Source organism: Oncorhynchus clarkii, unplaced genomic scaffold (assembly GCF_045791955.1).
Source record: "Oncorhynchus clarkii lewisi isolate Uvic-CL-2024 unplaced genomic scaffold, UVic_Ocla_1.0 unplaced_contig_5767_pilon_pilon, whole genome shotgun sequence".
Taxonomy (NCBI): Eukaryota; Metazoa; Chordata; class Actinopteri; order Salmoniformes; family Salmonidae; genus Oncorhynchus; species Oncorhynchus clarkii.
The window spans coordinates 14826-31902 of record NW_027259402.1 but is presented as its reverse complement, the minus strand read 5'-3'; the positions used below and the strand labels follow the sequence as shown (position 1 = coordinate 31902).

Here is a 17077-nt window from a genome sequence, read left to right as displayed (position 1 = left end):
TCCCCTCCGGAGAACAGACCAGCCTTGAGGTTCTTCCCCCTCCGGAGAACAGACTAGCCTTGAGGTTCTTCCCCCTCCGGAGAACAGACTAGCCCTGACGTTGTTCCCCCTCTGGAGAACAGACTAGCCTTGAGGTTCTTCCCCCTCCGGAGAACAGACCAGCCTTGAGGTTCTTCCCCCTCCGGAGAACAGACTAGCCTTGAGGTTCTTCCCCCTCCGGAGAACAGACTAGCCCTGACGGTTCTTGGAGAACCCCTTGAGGTTCTCCGGAGAACAGACTAGCCTTGAGGTTCTTCCCCCTCCGGAGAACAGACCAGCCTTGAGGTTCTTCCCCCTCCGGAGAACAGACCAGCCCTGAGGTTCTTCCCCCTCCGGAGAACAGACCAGCCCTGAGGTTGTTCCCCCTCCGGAGAACAGACCAGCCTTGAGGTTCTTCCCCCTCCGGAGAACAGACCAGCCCTGAGGTTCTTCCCCCTCCGGGACTAGCCCTCCGGAGAACAGACCAGCCTTGTTCTTCCCCCTCCGGAGAACAGACCAGCCCTGGTGTTTTTTGTCTGTTTTACTCACAGCAGGTTGGTGGATTATTATTATTTTTTTTTTTACAGCTGTTTCGGAAGAAACGCAGGACAATGGGTTTCAATAGAGCTGCCTCTCTCTCTCTAGCCTGGTCCCAGATCAGTTTGTGCCATCTTGCCAACTTATGACAACTCAAGACCCCACATGAAAAAAAATGCTACAGTTTACTATAGAATACTACACTACTTACTATAGAATTCTATACTAAACTGTATTATACTGTAGAATACTGCATTACTGTAGTATCCCTCAATCACGTGTAGTACTTACTATAGTATGTGGTAGTATACTGTAGAATACTATAGTAAATACTACACGGACTGTTATTAGATCTTCAACCAAAACTTGGTATTAAATCCAGGGATCCTGAGTTTACAAATAACAACAAAACAAAAAAAAAGTTTATTTATTTAATTAATTAAACAGAGTTAAGAAACACCCAATGTCCCCTGTGTGGAAAAAGTAATTGCCCACTTACACTCAATGTCGTGCCACCTTTAGCTGAAATGACTGCAACCAAACGCTTCCTGTAGTTGTTGATCAGTCTCTCACATGTCATCCAAAAAGTTCAATGAATTTAGCCAAAAAAAGCACCTGGAAGCACCTGGATGATGATCAAAACTCTTGGAAGAATGTTCTATGGACAGTATAACTTTTTAGAAGACATGGGTCCCGTTATGTCTGGCAAAAACCAAACACGGCATTCCATAGTAAGAGCATCATAAGTGATGGTTTGGGGTCAGCATGGTGGTAGTGTGATGGTTTGGGGTCAGCATGGTGGTAGTGTGATGGTTTGGGGTCAGCATGGTGGTAGTGTGATGGTTTGGGGTCAGCATGGTGGTAGTGTGATGGTTTGGGGTCAGCATGGTGGTAGTGTGATGGTTTGGGGTCAGCATGGTGGTAGTGTGATGGTTTGGGGTCAGCATGGTGGTAGTGTGATGGTTTGGGGTCAGCATGGTGGTAGTGTGATGGTTTGGGGTCAGCATGGTGGTAGTGTGATGGTTTGGGGTCAGCATGGTGGTAGTGTGATGGTTTGGGGTCAGCATGGTGGTAGTGTGATGGTTTGGGGTCAGCATGGTGGTAGTGTGATGGTTTGGGGTCAGCATGGTGGTAGTGTGATGGTTTGGGGTCAGCATGGTGGTAGTGTGATGGTTTGGGGTCAGCATGGTGGTAGTGTGATGGTTTGGGGTCAGCATGGTGGTAGTGTGATGGTTTGGGGTCAGCATGGTGGTAGTGTGATGGTTTGGGGTCAGCATGGTGGTAGTGTGATGGTTTGGGGTCAGCATGGTGGTAGTGTGATGGTTTGGGGTCAGCATGGTGGTAGTGTGATGGTTTGGGGTCAGCATGGTGGTAGTGTGATGGTTTGGGGTCAGCATGGTGGTAGTGTGATGGTTTGGGGTCAGCATGGTGGTAGTGTGATGGTTTGGGGTCAGCATGGTGGTAGTGTGATGGTTTGGGGTCAGCATGGTGGTAGTGTGATGGTTTGGGGTCAGCATGGTGGTAGTGTGATGGTTTGGGGTCAGCATGGTGGTAGTGTGATGGTTTGGGGTCAGCATGGTGGTAGTGTGATGGTTTGGGGTCAGCATGGTGGTAGTGTGATGGTTTGGGGTCAGCATGGTGGTAGTGTGATGGTTTGGGGTCGGCATGGTGGTAGTGTGATGGTTTGGGGTCAGCATGGTGGTAGTGTGATGGTTTGGGGTCAGCATGGTGGTAGTGTGATGGTTTGGGGTCAGCATGGTGGTAGTGTGATGGTTTGGGGTCAGCATGGTGGTAGTGTGATGGTTTGGGGTCAGCATGGTGGTAGTGTGATGGTTTGGGGTCAGCATGGTGGTAGTGTGATGGTTTGGGGTCAGCATGGTGGTAGTGTGATGGTTTGGGGTCAGCATGGTGGTAGTGTGATGGTTTGGGGTCAGCATGGTGGTAGTGTGATGGTTTGGGGTCAGCATGGTGGTAGTGTGATGGTTTGGGGTCAGCATGGTGGTAGTGTGATGGTTTGGGGTCAGCATGGTGGTAGTGTGATGGTTTGGGGTCAGCATGGTGGTAGTGTGATGGTTTGGGGTCAGCATGGTGGTAGTGTGATGGTTTGGGGTCAGCATGGTGGTAGTGTGATGGTTTGGGGTCAGCATGGTGGTAGTGTGATGGTTTGGGGTCAGCATGGTGGTAGTGTGATGGTTTGGGGTCAGCATGGTGGTAGTGTGATGGTTTGGGGTCAGCATGGTGGTAGTGTGATGGTTTGGGGTCAGCATGGTGGTAGTGTGATGGTTTGGGGTCAGCATGGTGGTAGTGTGATGGTTTGGGGTCAGCATGGTGGTAGTGTGATGGTTTGGGGTCAGCATGGTGGTAGTGTGATGGTTTGGGGTCAGCATGGTGGTAGTGTGATGGTTTGGGGTCAGCATGGTGGTAGTGTGATGGTTTGGGGTCAGCATGGTGGTAGTGTGATGGTTTGGGGTCAGCATGATGGTAGTGTGATGGTTTGGGGTCAGCATGGTGGTAGTGTGATGGTTTGGGGTCAGCATGGTGGTAGTGTGATGGTTTGGGGTCAGCATGGTGGTAGTGTGATGGTTTGGGGTCAGCATGGTGGTAGTGTGATGGTTTGGGGTCAGCATGGTGGTAGTGTGATGGTTTGGGGTCAGCATGGTGGTAGTGTGATGGTTTGGGGTCAGCATGGTGGTAGTGTGATGGTTTGGGGTCAGCATGGTGGTAGTGTGATGGTTTGGGGTCAGCATGGTGGTAGTGTGATGGTTTGGGGTCAGCATGGTGGTAGTGTGATGGTTTGGGGTCGGCATGGTGGTAGTGTGATGGTTTGGGGTCGGCATGGTGGTAGTGTGATGGTTTGGGGTCAGCATTGTGGTAGTGTGATGGTTTGGGGTCAGCATGGTGGTAGTGTGATGGTTTGGGGTCAGCATGGTGGTAGTGTGATGGTTTGGGGTCAGCATGGTGGTAGTGTGATGGTTTGGGGTCAGCATGGTGGTAGTGTGATGGTTTGGGGTCAGCATGGTGGTAGTGTGATGGTTTGGGGTCAGCATGGTGGTAGTGTGATGGTTTGGGGTCAGCATGGTGGTAGTGTGATGGTTTGGGGTCAGCATGGTGGTAGTGTGATGGTTTGGGGTCAGCATGGTGGTAGTGTGATGGTTTGGGGTCAGCATGGTGGTAGTGTGATGGTTTGGGGTCAGCATGGTGGTAGTGTGATGGTTTGGGGTCAGCATGGTGGTAGTGTGATGGTTTGGGGTCAGCATGGTGGTAGTGTGATGGTTTGGGGTCAGCATGGTGGTAGTGTGATGGTTTGGGGTCAGCATGGTGGTAGTGTGATGGTTTGGGGTCAGCATGGTGGTAGTGTGATGGTTTGGGGTCAGCATGGTGGTAGTGTGATGGTTTGGGGTCAGCATGGTGGTAGTGTGATGGTTTGGGGTCAGCATGGTGGTAGTGTGATGGTTTGGGGTCAGCATGGTGGTAGTGTGATGGTTTGGGGTCAGCATGGTGGTAGTGTGATGGTTTGGGGTCAGCATGGTGGTAGTGTGATGGTTTGGGGTCAGCATGGTGGTAGTGTGATGGTTTGGGGTCAGCATGGTGGTAGTGTGATGGTTTGGGGTCAGCATGGTGGTAGTGTGATGGTTTGGGGTCAGCATGGTGGTAGTGTGATGGTTTGGGGTCAGCATGGTGGTAGTGTGATGGTTTGGGGTCAGCATGGTGGTAGTGTGATGGTTTGGGGTCAGCATGGTGGTAGTGTGATGGTTTGGGGTCAGCATGGTGGTAGTGTGATGGTTTGGGGTCAGCATGGTGGTAGTGTGATGGTTTGGGGTCAGCATGGTGGTAGTGTGATGGTTTGGGGTCAGCATGGTGGTAGTGTGATGGTTTGGGGTCAGCATGGTGGTAGTGTGATGGTTTGGGGTCAGCATGGTGGTAGTGTGATGGTTTGGGGTCAGCATGGTGGTAGTGTGATGGTTTGGGGTCAGCATGGTGGTAGTGTGATGGTTTGGGGTCAGCATGGTGGTAGTGTGATGGTTTGGGGTCAGCATGGTGGTAGTGTGATGGTTTGGGGTCAGCATGGTGGTAGTGTGATGGTTTGGGGTCAGCATGGTGGTAGTGTGATGGTTTGGGGTCAGCATGGTGGTAGTGTGATGGTTTGGGGTCAGCATGGTGGTAGTGTGATGGTTTGGGGTCAGCATGGTGGTAGTGTGATGGTTTGGGGTCAGCATGGTGGTAGTGTGATGGTTTGGGGTCAGCATGGTGGTAGTGTGATGGTTTGGGGTCAGCATGGTGGTAGTGTGATGGTTTGGGGTCAGCATGGTGGTAGTGTGATGGTTTGGGGTCAGCATGGTGGTAGTGTGATGGTTTGGGGTCAGCATGGTGGTAGTGTGATGGTTTGGGGTCAGCATGGTGGTAGTGTGATGGTTTGGGGTCAGCATGGTGGTAGTGTGATGGTTTGGGGTCAGCATGGTGGTAGTGTGATGGTTTGGGGTCAGCATGGTGGTAGTGTGATGGTTTGGGGTCAGCATGGTGGTAGTGTGATGGTTTGGGGTCAGCATGGTGGTAGTGTGATGGTTTGGGGTCAGCATGGTGGCAGTGTGATGGTTTGGGGTCAGCATGGTGGTAGTGTGATGGTTTGGGGTCAGCATGGTGGTAGTGTGATGGTTTGGGGTCAGCATGGTGGTAGTGTGATGGTTTGGGGTCAGCATGGTGGTAGTGTGATGGTTTGGGGTCAGCATGGTGGTAGTGTGATGGTTTGGGGTCAGCATGGTGGTAGTGTGATGGTTTGGGGTCAGCATGGTGGTAGTGTGATGGTTTGGGGTCAGCATGGTGGTAGTGTGATGGTTTGGGGTCAGCATGGTGGTAGTGTGATGGTTTGGGGTCAGCATGGTGGTAGTGTGATGGTTTGGGGTCAGCATGGTGGTAGTGTGATGGTTTGGGGTCAGCATGGTGGTAGTGTGATGGTTTGGGGTCAGCATGGTGGTAGTGTGATGGTTTGGGGTCAGCATGGTGGTAGTGTGATGGTTTGGGGTCAGCATGGTGGTAGTGTGATGGTTTGGGGTCAGCATGGTGGTAGTGTGATGGTTTGGGGTCAGCATGGTGGTAGTGTGATGGTTTGGGGTCAGCATGGTGGTAGTGTGATGGTTTGGGGTCAGCATGGTGGTAGTGTGATGGTTTGGGGTCAGCATGGTGGTAGTGTGATGGTTTGGGGTCAGCATGGTGGTAGTGTGATGGTTTGGGGTCAGCATGGTGGTAGTGTGATGGTTTGGGGTCAGCATGGTGGTAGTGTGATGGTTTGGGGTTGCTTTGCTGCCTCAGGACCTGGACAAATGTGCATGTGTCTGCTCAAATGGTCAGAAACAGACTCCATGAGGGTGGTATGAGGGCCCGACATCCACAGGTGGGGGTTGTGCTTACAGCCCAACACCGTGCAGGACTTGGCATTTGCCAGAGAACACCAAGGTTGGCAAATTCACCAATCTGGCGCCCTGTGCTCTTCATAGATGAAAGCAGGTTCACACTGAGCACATGTGACAGACGTGACAGTCTGGAGACGCCGTGGAGAATGTTCTGCTGCCTGCAACATCCTCCAGCATGACCGGTTTGGCGGTGGGTCAGTCATGGTGTGGGGTGGCATTTCTTTGGGGGGCCAGAGGTAGCCTGACTGCCATTAGGTACAGAGATGAGATCCTCAGACCCCTTGTGAGACCATATGCTGGTGCGGTTGGCCCTGGGTTCCTCCTAATGCAAGACAATGCTAGACCTCATGTGGCTGGAGTGTGTCAGCAGTTCCTGCAAGAGGAAGGCATTGATGCTATGGACTGGCCCGCCCATTCCCCAGACTTGAATCCAATTGAGCACATCTGGGACATCATGTCTCTCTCCATCCACCAACGCCACGTTGCACCACAGACTGTCCAGGAGTTGGCAGATGCTTTAGTCCAGGTCTGGGAGGAGATCCCTCAGGAGACCATCCGCCACCTCATCAGGAGCATGCCCAGGCGTTGTAGGGAGGTCATACAAGCATTTCGCTACACTCGCATTAACATCTGCTAACCATGTGTATGTGACAAATAACATTTTATTTGATTTACAGGCACGTGGAGGCCACACACACTACTGAGCCTCATTTTGACTTGTTTTAAGGACATTACATCAAAGTTGGATCAGCCTGTAGTGTGTTTTTCCACTTTAATTTTGAGTGTGACTCCAAATCCAGACCTCCATGGGTTGATAAATTTGATTTTCATTGATAATTTTTGTGTGATTTTGTTGTCAGCACATTCAACTATGTAAAGAAAAAAAGTATTTAATAAGAATATTGTATTCATTCAGATCTAGGATGTGTTATTTTAGTGTTCCCTTTATTTTTTTGAGCAGTGTATGTATATATATATATATATATATATATATATATATATATATATATATATATATATATATATATATTTATATATATATATTTTTTTACCCCTCTACTAATAGCTGCCCTTCTTTGCAAGGCATTGGAAAACCTCCCTGGTCTTTGTCGTTGAATCTGTACTTGAAATTCACTGCTCGACTAAGGGACATTACATATAATGTGTGGGGTACAGAGACTGGGTTTTCATTCGAAAACATCATTATTGCACACGGAGTGAGTTCATGCCACTTATTATGTGACTTGTTCAGCAAATTGTTAATCCTGAAGTTATTTAGGCATGCCATAACAAAGGGGTTGAATACTTATTGACTTAAGACTTTTCAGCTTTTCAGCTTTTGTTTACTAATTAATTTAAAAAAAATATTCTAAAAACATAATTCAAGTTTGACATTATGGGGTGTGTAGATCAGTGACACAACATCTGCAAAAACATCAAGGGGTGTGAATACTTTCTGAAGGCACTGCATACTACAGTTTTCATTACTACAGTATTTATACTACAGTTACCTGTAAATACTACAGTATTCACTGCAGTGTTGTTAATGACTTTGGTCCGTAAAAAACTACAGTGAATACTATAGTATTTACAGTATATCATAGTATACTATAGTATGTTTTCATGTGGGACAGCACAAACAGATTTGGAACCAGGATCTCTCTCTCTCTCTCTCTCTCTCTCTCTCTCTCTCTCCACTTCCTGGAAGCCAAACGGCTTGGGAATGGGAAGTCACAGATGTTTGTGAGGCTCTCACCTCTGTCAGTCATCCAGCCAGAAAAGACAGGCATGTGTTATAGTGCTACACGCCTCCCAGCGATAACCCTTAACAAGCTAAAGGTCCAACTACAAGGCAGAAGGATTGCTTTTCAATTCCTCTCACTTCAAACAGACATTTAATCAAATAAAATGTATTTTATAAAGCCTGTTTTATATCGGCAGGTGTCACAAAGTGCTAGTGAGGTTTCCCTGTTAAAGCAGCCCACATGAAAAAAATACTACAGTTTTCTATAAAATACTACAGTACTTACTATAGAATTCTATAGTAAACTGTATCCCTCAATCATGTGTAGTACTTACTATAGAATGTTGTAGTATCCTGTAGAATACTACAGTAAATACTACAGTGTTATCTGCAACAAAAAACACTGTAGTAAATACTACAGTAAATACTACAGTAAATACTACAGTAATGTCCACAAAAACATTTCCCTTTTTTTTAACTATAGTAAACGCTACAGCATTTAATGTGCATGTACCCTGCTCATTTCCTTCCCCCATGTCGCAATTTGTGGCACCCAGAGGTGAGAAACCTGCGTGCCAAGTATTGTGTTCCCTACAGGTTATTTAAAAAAAAAGCAGAAGCACTGAACTATCTGTTCAGACCCCAGTCATACATACCTACAGATTCTGGAAAATTAGCTCTTTGAGAGTTTCTCCAGTAGGTTTCCTGAAAAGAGAAACCCTCCACTTCTATGTCAAAAAAATATATATAGTAAATACTACAGTAATATCCATAAAAACACTACAGTAAATACTACAGTATACTCAAGTCTGCAAATACTACATTATAAACTGGGTGGTTCAAGCCCCGAATGCTGATTGGGATGACATATTTTTACTGCTCTAATTACGTTGCTAGCCAGTTTATAATAGCAACAAGGCACCTCAGGGGTTTGTGGTATATGGCCAATATACCACGGCTAAGGGCTGTATCCAGGCATGGAGAACCTTAGTGGATGGCCTATGCTCTGAGTTAAACACAGTGAGGTCTTTAGTCCACAAAAACACTACAGTGAATACTACAGTAAAGTCCGCAAAAACACTACAGTGAATAGTCTAGTTTTTATACCATAGTATACTGTAGTATTTTTTAAATGTTGGAGGGTTTTAAACCACGTTAGTCAGTCCTCTTCCCCCCCCCAGTCTTTCTCATTACTAAACAATCTCTGTTGGCTCATCTCCCCATCTATTTTTATAAACATAACCACCTCAATGATTATGAGGGAACAATATCAACCAGGCACTTCAACATTGGACAAAAAAAATGTATAAATCGTAATGCCCTCCTGTCGCCACGGCAACCGATTTTACACACTAAGCCGTTGCCTAGCGACCCCAGTGGATTGGCCGATGGTGGCCTGACATGAGGCCTGGTCTGGAGCATAGAAATGTAAATAATAGAACGCATAAACATGGACTGGTATGGGAATGTGCAGTCCATTAATTATATTTCTATGGTCTGGACTATGGTGACCCTCCTCTCTGTCTGAGCTCAGCTAGCTGAAAGGACCTCTTTCTATGGAGGTGGGGAGGGAGGCTGGGGGACATATTGGGTTTGTTGTGGCGTGTGTGGGTCTCTCTCTCTCTGTCTGTGTGTGTGCTTTCTGGGAGCATGGAACATGACATGGCAGCAGAATGTGAGACAGAAAGCATGTGTGCTGAGAATAACTCAATGCTATCATCCCTGCTCCTCTCACAGACAGGCTCACTCACTTACTTTAATACACAAAGTCCGTGAGGAGCATAGGCCATCCATTTACGTTCTCCAGGGCACCCTCTGCTCGTTTAGAGGTACTTTGGGTTCAAGACGGAAATAGAGACATCCATACCCACTGTTGATTTTGTCTGGGGTCGGCATTCACTGACTGGATCCCGGCCCACATGGACGAACCTCTGTGTTAGACCTACATTCATTCACATACCACTCCCATTCCCTCTCAGAAGCCAGAACCAAATTGTGTGCACTAGCTAGCTATCTACTCAATATGACAGTCTGTCACAAGATACATCTCCAGTCATTACAACACACAGAGCAAAGGACTGTTGTAACAGACGTTCTCTTGGGAAAACGTTTGGCTGAACTAGTTACCCATCAATCATAACTCACCAATATAGAACATTCATCACGCCAACTGAAGACACATGGGGTTTAGACCCAAAAAGGAACCATATTCCCTTTTAATAGTATCTTTCACCCCAATGCAATACTGGTAAGCTATATACAGGGACAGTTCCGGGGTCAGTGCCAACACCATATTACAATACGACTAATACCTACTACGTTTTTTTAATAGGTTTTATTTTATTTTTTATCTGAATTCACAGCAAGTTCGTATATATGGATATATATATTTTATACTGGAGTGATAGAGGCAGATGCAGTATGTATAGGGGTAAGGTGACTAGGCATCAGGATACATGAGTAAACAGAGTAGCAGCAGCTTATATGATGATTGTATGTGAGGGTGTGTGTGTGTGTGTGTGTGTGTGTGTTTGTGTGTGTGTGTGTGTGTGTGTGTGTGTGTGTTGGAGTGTGTTTTTGTTCGACCTTATGTTATATTCAGTTCTACATTGAGTCTAACTATCTATGCATAGTCACTTTACCCCCTGACCTACATGTACAAATTACCTCGACTAACCTGTACCCCAGCATTCACTCAGTACCGGTACCACCTGTATGTAGCCTCGTTATTGTTATTTTGCTGTTACTTTTTATTTTGTTCTTTAGTTTATTTAGTAAATATTTTCTTAATACTTATTTTCTTAAAACTGCATTGTTGGTTAAGGGTTTGTAAGTAAGCATCAAGTCAGATAGTCCGTGTGGCCATTTTGTTAGCTATGTATCAGTCTTATGATTAAGAGAACTTGTTCAAGAGCCTGTTGGTGTCAGAGATGTGGCTCCGGTACCGCTTGCCATGCGGAAGCAGCGAGAAGAGTCTATGACATGGGTAGCTGGAGTCTAACAATTTTCCCTGCCTTCCTTTCACGCTGCCTGATATAGTGGTCTTGGATGGCATGGGGGTCTCGGCGCCAGTGATTGTACTGGGGAGTCCATACCCCCCCCATCCCCCTCTGTAGCGCCATGCGGTCGAGGGCGGTGCAGTTGCCATACCAAGCGGTGTTGCACAGATCCATACCAACTACTAACATGGTACTCCAAGAGCGTCTGCTAAATTATTCTAATGCAAATGTAAGTGTGTGTGTGTGTGTGTACTTGAAATTGTTAAAAAAGCACATTCAGCTATCTGGCTTTAGCTGCAGTATGCACGTGGTGTGTACAGCTAGGCTAGCGGTCTGGTCAGAGGAGAAAGACGTTTATACTGGGGTGTGCCCCTATATACTGCACTGCATTTCACCAGGGTCCTATATAGATAATGGAGAACCATTTAGCCTGGTTTTCATACAGAGTGGCCTCAGCCTCATCAATGGGGATACTACTGAGCTGAACTCGACGGCTCGGGCTATTGGGCCAAAGTTCAGGTTTTATATAAGAACGTTTTACATAAGACTACTGCAGCTAGGGTCTGAGTCTGCGCTGCTACAGTACTCACAAATAATTCATAAATAGTGTAAGAGGAACAAGATAACTATAGCTGAGGTCTATTTTTTTTTTGCCTCACTTCTAAAAAACTATTTCTAATAATCTATCCAACCACAACTTCACATAAAGCTGGTTCTACCTCTAAACACAGTGCCCTGAAAACTACACATTTGAAGATATAGTATGTTTGCATCCTTTTCTAAAATAGAATCTCATCTCATAACCACTGCAAAGAAAACTAGGTAGTCGGCTGGGCTCGTTCTACATGACTAGGCATACGGAAAATTGGACATTTTGAATCTTGCATATGTTCATAGAAAGATTTGTGGAACACTCAGCTCATTCAATTACTGTACTGGCTTTCCAGATTGATTGCCAACAGCTTGAGGTCGTTTGGATCAATTACTTTGCCAGTCATGCTCTATTGGTCACATAGGCAAAATTGCCACGGGGGACATGGCAAAATGTGTTGAAATGCAGGAATCTAGCTGTTTTACAAAAACAATCTGCTTTCCCCCAAAACAATATTGTTGTTATTTTTTGGGGGGGTTGGGGAGTAGGTCCCCCGGAGACCCAAATGCGTTAATCCGGCCCTGCTCGGACGCACTGCATGTTCTCTGCACAGCGATGCGGTCTATATTGATTAGCACTTCTCCCTCACTCATTTCAGTCAGGGGCGAGACGAGGGGGAGGGCCCGAGGTGGCACCAGCCTCCCCTGAAATATGATTGGTCACCCTTGGTGATTCCCCCCCCCCCCACCCCCCCATTCTCATTGGGTCAGAGCGCAGTCAAACTCGGCAGACTTGAAGAGGACAAAGACGGAAAGCTCGTTCTGGTTTTCCCTTTGTACGAGATGAAAACTGACACGGCACCTCTGGCAGGCTAAAACGAACGCACCAAAACAGTACCATGTCGTCTTCTGGCGCTGACCCGGCACCTCTGGCAGGCTAAAACGAACGCACCAAATCAGTACCACGTCGTCTTCTGGCACTGACCCGGCACCTCTGGCAGGCTAAAACGAACGCACCAAAACAGTACCGCATCGTCTTCTGGCACTGACCCGGCACCTCTGGCAGGCTAAAACGAACGCACCAAAACAGTACCGCATCGTCTTCTGCGCTTCTGTCATTAGAAGGAAAAGTTTCCTGAATGACCTAATGGATATTGACAGAATACGGTCGGGAGACAGACTAGGGAGTCGGGATCAACATTCAACGACACAAATGTCAGTTTTTGTCCATGGTATGTTCACAGTCAATTATTATATTTAAAAAGAAACATGGAATGGGCATAAGGTAAGGAGAACTCCACCTATAATAAAACTATAATAAAACTCAGTCTTCATCTTTTGTGTCTTCATAATGTAAATAAATATGTTTGTGTGCATCATTATTATGCAACTCAGTGTTCATATTTTGTGAATTTGTTATATTTGCCTTCAAATACCAAATACATTAATGATGATGGCGACTTATCCTTCCATTTGCACTGGGTTTACAAAATACCCTTTCATGTAGGCCTCAAAATACCCCATCCATACAATCCATTTGGGAAGTTTTCAGACCCCTTCACTTTTTCCACATTTTGATACTTTACAGCCTTATTCCAAAATGTAAAAAAAAAATAATAATAATAATAATCTCATCAACCTAAACAAAATACCCCATAATGACAAAGCAAAAACAGGTTTTTAGAAAAATATATATATATACAGTGCCTTGCGAAAGTATTCGGCCCCCTTGAACTTTGCGACCTTTTGCCACATTTCAGGCTTCAAACATAAAGATATAAAACTGTATTTTTTTGTGAAGAATCAATAACAAGTGGGACACAATCATGAAGTGGAACGACATTTATTGGATATTTCAAACTTTTTTAACAAATCAAAAACTGAAAAATTGTGCGTGCAAAATTATTCAGCCCCCTTAAGTTAATACTTTGTAGCGCCACCTTTTGCTGCGATTACAGCTGTAAGTCGCTTGGGGTATGTCTCTATCAGTTTTGCACATCGAGAGACTGACATTTTTTCCCATTCCTCCTTGCAAAACAGCTCGAGCTCAGTGAGGTTGGATTGAGAGCATTTGTGAACAGAAGTTTTCAGTTCTTTCCACAGATTCTCGATTGGATTCAGGTCTGGACTTTGACTTGGCCATTCTAACACCTGGATATGTTTATTTTTGAACCATTCCATTGTAGATTTTGCTTTATGTCTTGGATCATTGTCTTGTTGGAAGACAAATCTCCGTCCCAGTCTCAGGTCTTTTGCAGACTCCATCAGGTTTTCTTCCAGAATGGTCCTGTATTTGGCTCCATCCATCTTCCCATCAATTTTAACCATCTTCCCTGTCCCTGCTGAAGAAAAGCAGGCCCAAACCATGATGCTGCCACCACCATGTTTGACAGTGGGGATGGTGTGTTCAGCTGTGTTGCTTTTACGCCAAACATAACGTTTTGCATTGTTGCCAAAAAGTTCAATTTTGGTTTCATCTGACCAGAGCACCTTCTTCCACATGTTTGGTGTGTCTCCCAGGTGGCTTGTGGCAAACTTTAAACAACACTTTTTATGGATATCTTTAAGAAATGGCTTTCTATTTGCCACTCTTCCATAAAGGCCAGATTTGTGCAATATACGACTGATTGTTGTCCTATGGACAGAGTCTCCCACCTCAGCTGTAGATCTCTGCAGTTCATCCAGAGTGATCATGGGCCTCTTGGCTGCATCTCTGATCAGTCTTCTCCTTGTATGAGCTGAAAGTTTAGAGGGACGGCCAGGTCTTGGTAGATTTGCAGTGGTCTGATACTCCTTCCATTTCAATATTATCGCTTGCACAGTGCTCCTTGGGATGTTTAAAGCTTGGGAAATCTTTTTGTATCCAAATCCAGCTTTAAACTTCTTCACAACAGTATCTCGGACCTGCCTGGTGTGTTCCTTGTTCTTCATGATGCTCTCTGCGCTTTTAACGGACCTCTGAGACTATCACAGTGCAGGTGCATTTATACGGAGACTTGATTACACACAGGTGGATTGTATTTATCATCATTAGTCATTTATGTCAACATTGGATCATTCAGAGATCCTCACTGAACTTCTGGAGAGAGTTTGCTGCACTGAAAGTAAAGGGGCTGAATAATTTTGCACGCCCAATTTTTCAGATTTTGATTTGTTAAAAAAGTTTGAAATATCCAATAAATGTCGTTCCACTTCATGATTGTGTCCCACTTGTTGTTGATTCTTCACAAAAAAATACAGTTTTATATCTTTATGTTTGAAGCCTGAAATGTGGCAAAAGGTCGCAAAGTTCAAGGGGGCCGAATACTTTCGCAAGGCACTGTATATTTATTTGAGAAATATCACATTTACATGAGTATTCAGACCCTTTACTCAGTACTTTGTTGAAGCTCCTTTGACAGTGATTACAGCCTTGAGTCTTCTTGGACATGACGCTACAAGCTTGGCACACCTGTATTTGGGGAGTTTCTACCATTCTTCTCTCAAGCTCTGTCAGGTTGGACGGGGAGTGTTGCTGCACAGCTATTCTCAAGTCTCTCCAGAGATGTTTGATTTGGTTCAAGTCCGTCTCTGGCTGGGCCACACAGGGCCATTCAGAGACTTGTCCCAATGCCACTCTTGCATTGTCTTGACTGTATGCTTAGGGTTGTTATCCTGGTGGAAGGTGAACCTTCGCCCCGGTCTGAGGTCCTGCGCACTCTGGAGCAGGTTTTCATCAAGGATCTCTCTGTAATTTGCTCTGTTAATCTTTCCCTCAATCCTGACTAGTCTCCTAGTCCCTGCCGCTGAAAATCATTCCCACAGCATGATGCTGCCACCTCCATGCTTCACCGTAGGGATGGTGCCACCACGATGCTTCACCGTAGGGATGGTGCCAAGTTTCTTCCGGAAGTGACGCTTGGCATTCAGGCCAAATAGTTCAATCTTGGTTTCATCAGACCAGAGAATCTTGTTTCTCATGGTCTGAAAGTACTTTAGGTGCCTTTTGGAAAACTTCAAGCGGTCTGTCATGTGCCTTTTACTGAGGAGTGGTTTCCGTCTGACCACTTGACCATAAAGGCCTAATTGGTGGAGTGCTGCAAAGATGGTTGTCCTTCTGGAAGGTTCTCCCATCTCCACAGAGGAACTCTGAAGCTCTGTCACAGTGACCATCAGGTTCTTGGTTACCTCCCTGACCAAGGCCCTTCTCCCCCAATTGCTCAGTTTGGCCGCACGGCCAGCTCTAGGAAGAGTCTTGGTGGTTCCAAACTTCTTCCATTTAAGAATGATGGAGGCCACTGTGTTCTTGGGGACCATCAATGCTGCAGGCATTTTTTGATACCCTTCCCCAGACCTGTGCCTCGACACAATCCTGTCTCGGAGCTCTACGGACAATTCCTTTGACCTCATGGCTTGGTGTTTGCTCTGACATGCACTGTCAACTGTGGGACCTTATATAGACAGGTGTGGCTTTCCAAATCATGTCCAATCAAATGAATGTACCATAGGTGGACTCCAGTCAAGTTGGAGAAACATCTCAAGGATGATCAATGGAAATATGATGCACGTGAGCTCAATTTCAAATTTCATAGTGAAGGGTCTGAATACCAAAGATTTTCTAAAAGCATGATTTTGCTTTTTTCACTACGGGGTATTGTGTGTAGATTGATGAGGAAATTGTTGTTTTTTAAATCCATTTTAGAGGAAGGCTGTATAGAAACAATGTGGAAAAAGAAAAGGAGTCTGAATAAAGCACTGTATACCCCTCCATATATACACCTCCATATATACCCCTCCATATACCCCTCCATATATACCCCTCCATATACACCTCCATATACACCTCCATATACACACCTCCATATACCCCTCCATATATACACCTCCATATATACACCTCCATATATACACCTCCATATACACACTTCCATATACCCCTCCATATATACACCTCCATATATACACCTCCATATATACACCTCCATATACACACCTCCATATACCCCTCCATATATACACCTCCATATACACACTTCCATATACCCCTCCATATATACACCTCCATATACACACTTCCATATACCCCTCCATATATACACCTTCATATACACCTCCATATAGACACCTCCATATATACACCTCCATATATACACCTCCATATATACACCTCCATATACACCTCCATATATACACCTTCATATACACCTCCATATAGACACCTCCATATATACACCTTCATATACACCTCTATATAGACACCTCCATATATACACCTCCATATATACACCTCCATATACACCTCCATATTTACACCTCCACATACACCCCTCCATATACACCTCCATATACACACCTCCATATACACACCTCCATATACACCTCCATATACACACCTCCATATACACACCTCCATATATACACCTCCACATACACCCCTCCATATACACCTCCATATACACACCTCCATATACACACCTCCATATACACCCCTCCATATACACCTCCATATACACACCTCCATATACACACCTCCATATACACCTCCATATACACACCTCCATATACACACCTCCATATACACACCTCCATATATACACCTCCATATATACACCTCCATATACATCTCCATATATACCACTCCATATACACCTCCATATACACCTCCATATTTACACCTCCACATACACCCCTCCATATACACCTCCATATACACACCTCCATATACACACCTCCATATATACACCTCCATATACACCTCCATATATACACCTCCATATACACCTCCATATACCCCTCCATAT

General features: G+C 45.5%; 1 non-coding gene across 1 annotated transcript; it reads left to right on the top strand.

The window, feature by feature from the left end:
• Nucleotides 1–8375: 8375 nt before the first annotated feature.
• LOC139400128 (U7 small nuclear RNA) lies at nucleotides 8376–8430 on the top strand. The gene has a single exon (XR_011632418.1). It is a non-coding gene; the product is annotated as a U7 small nuclear RNA (small nuclear RNA).
• Nucleotides 8431–17077: the final 8647 nt, after the last annotated feature.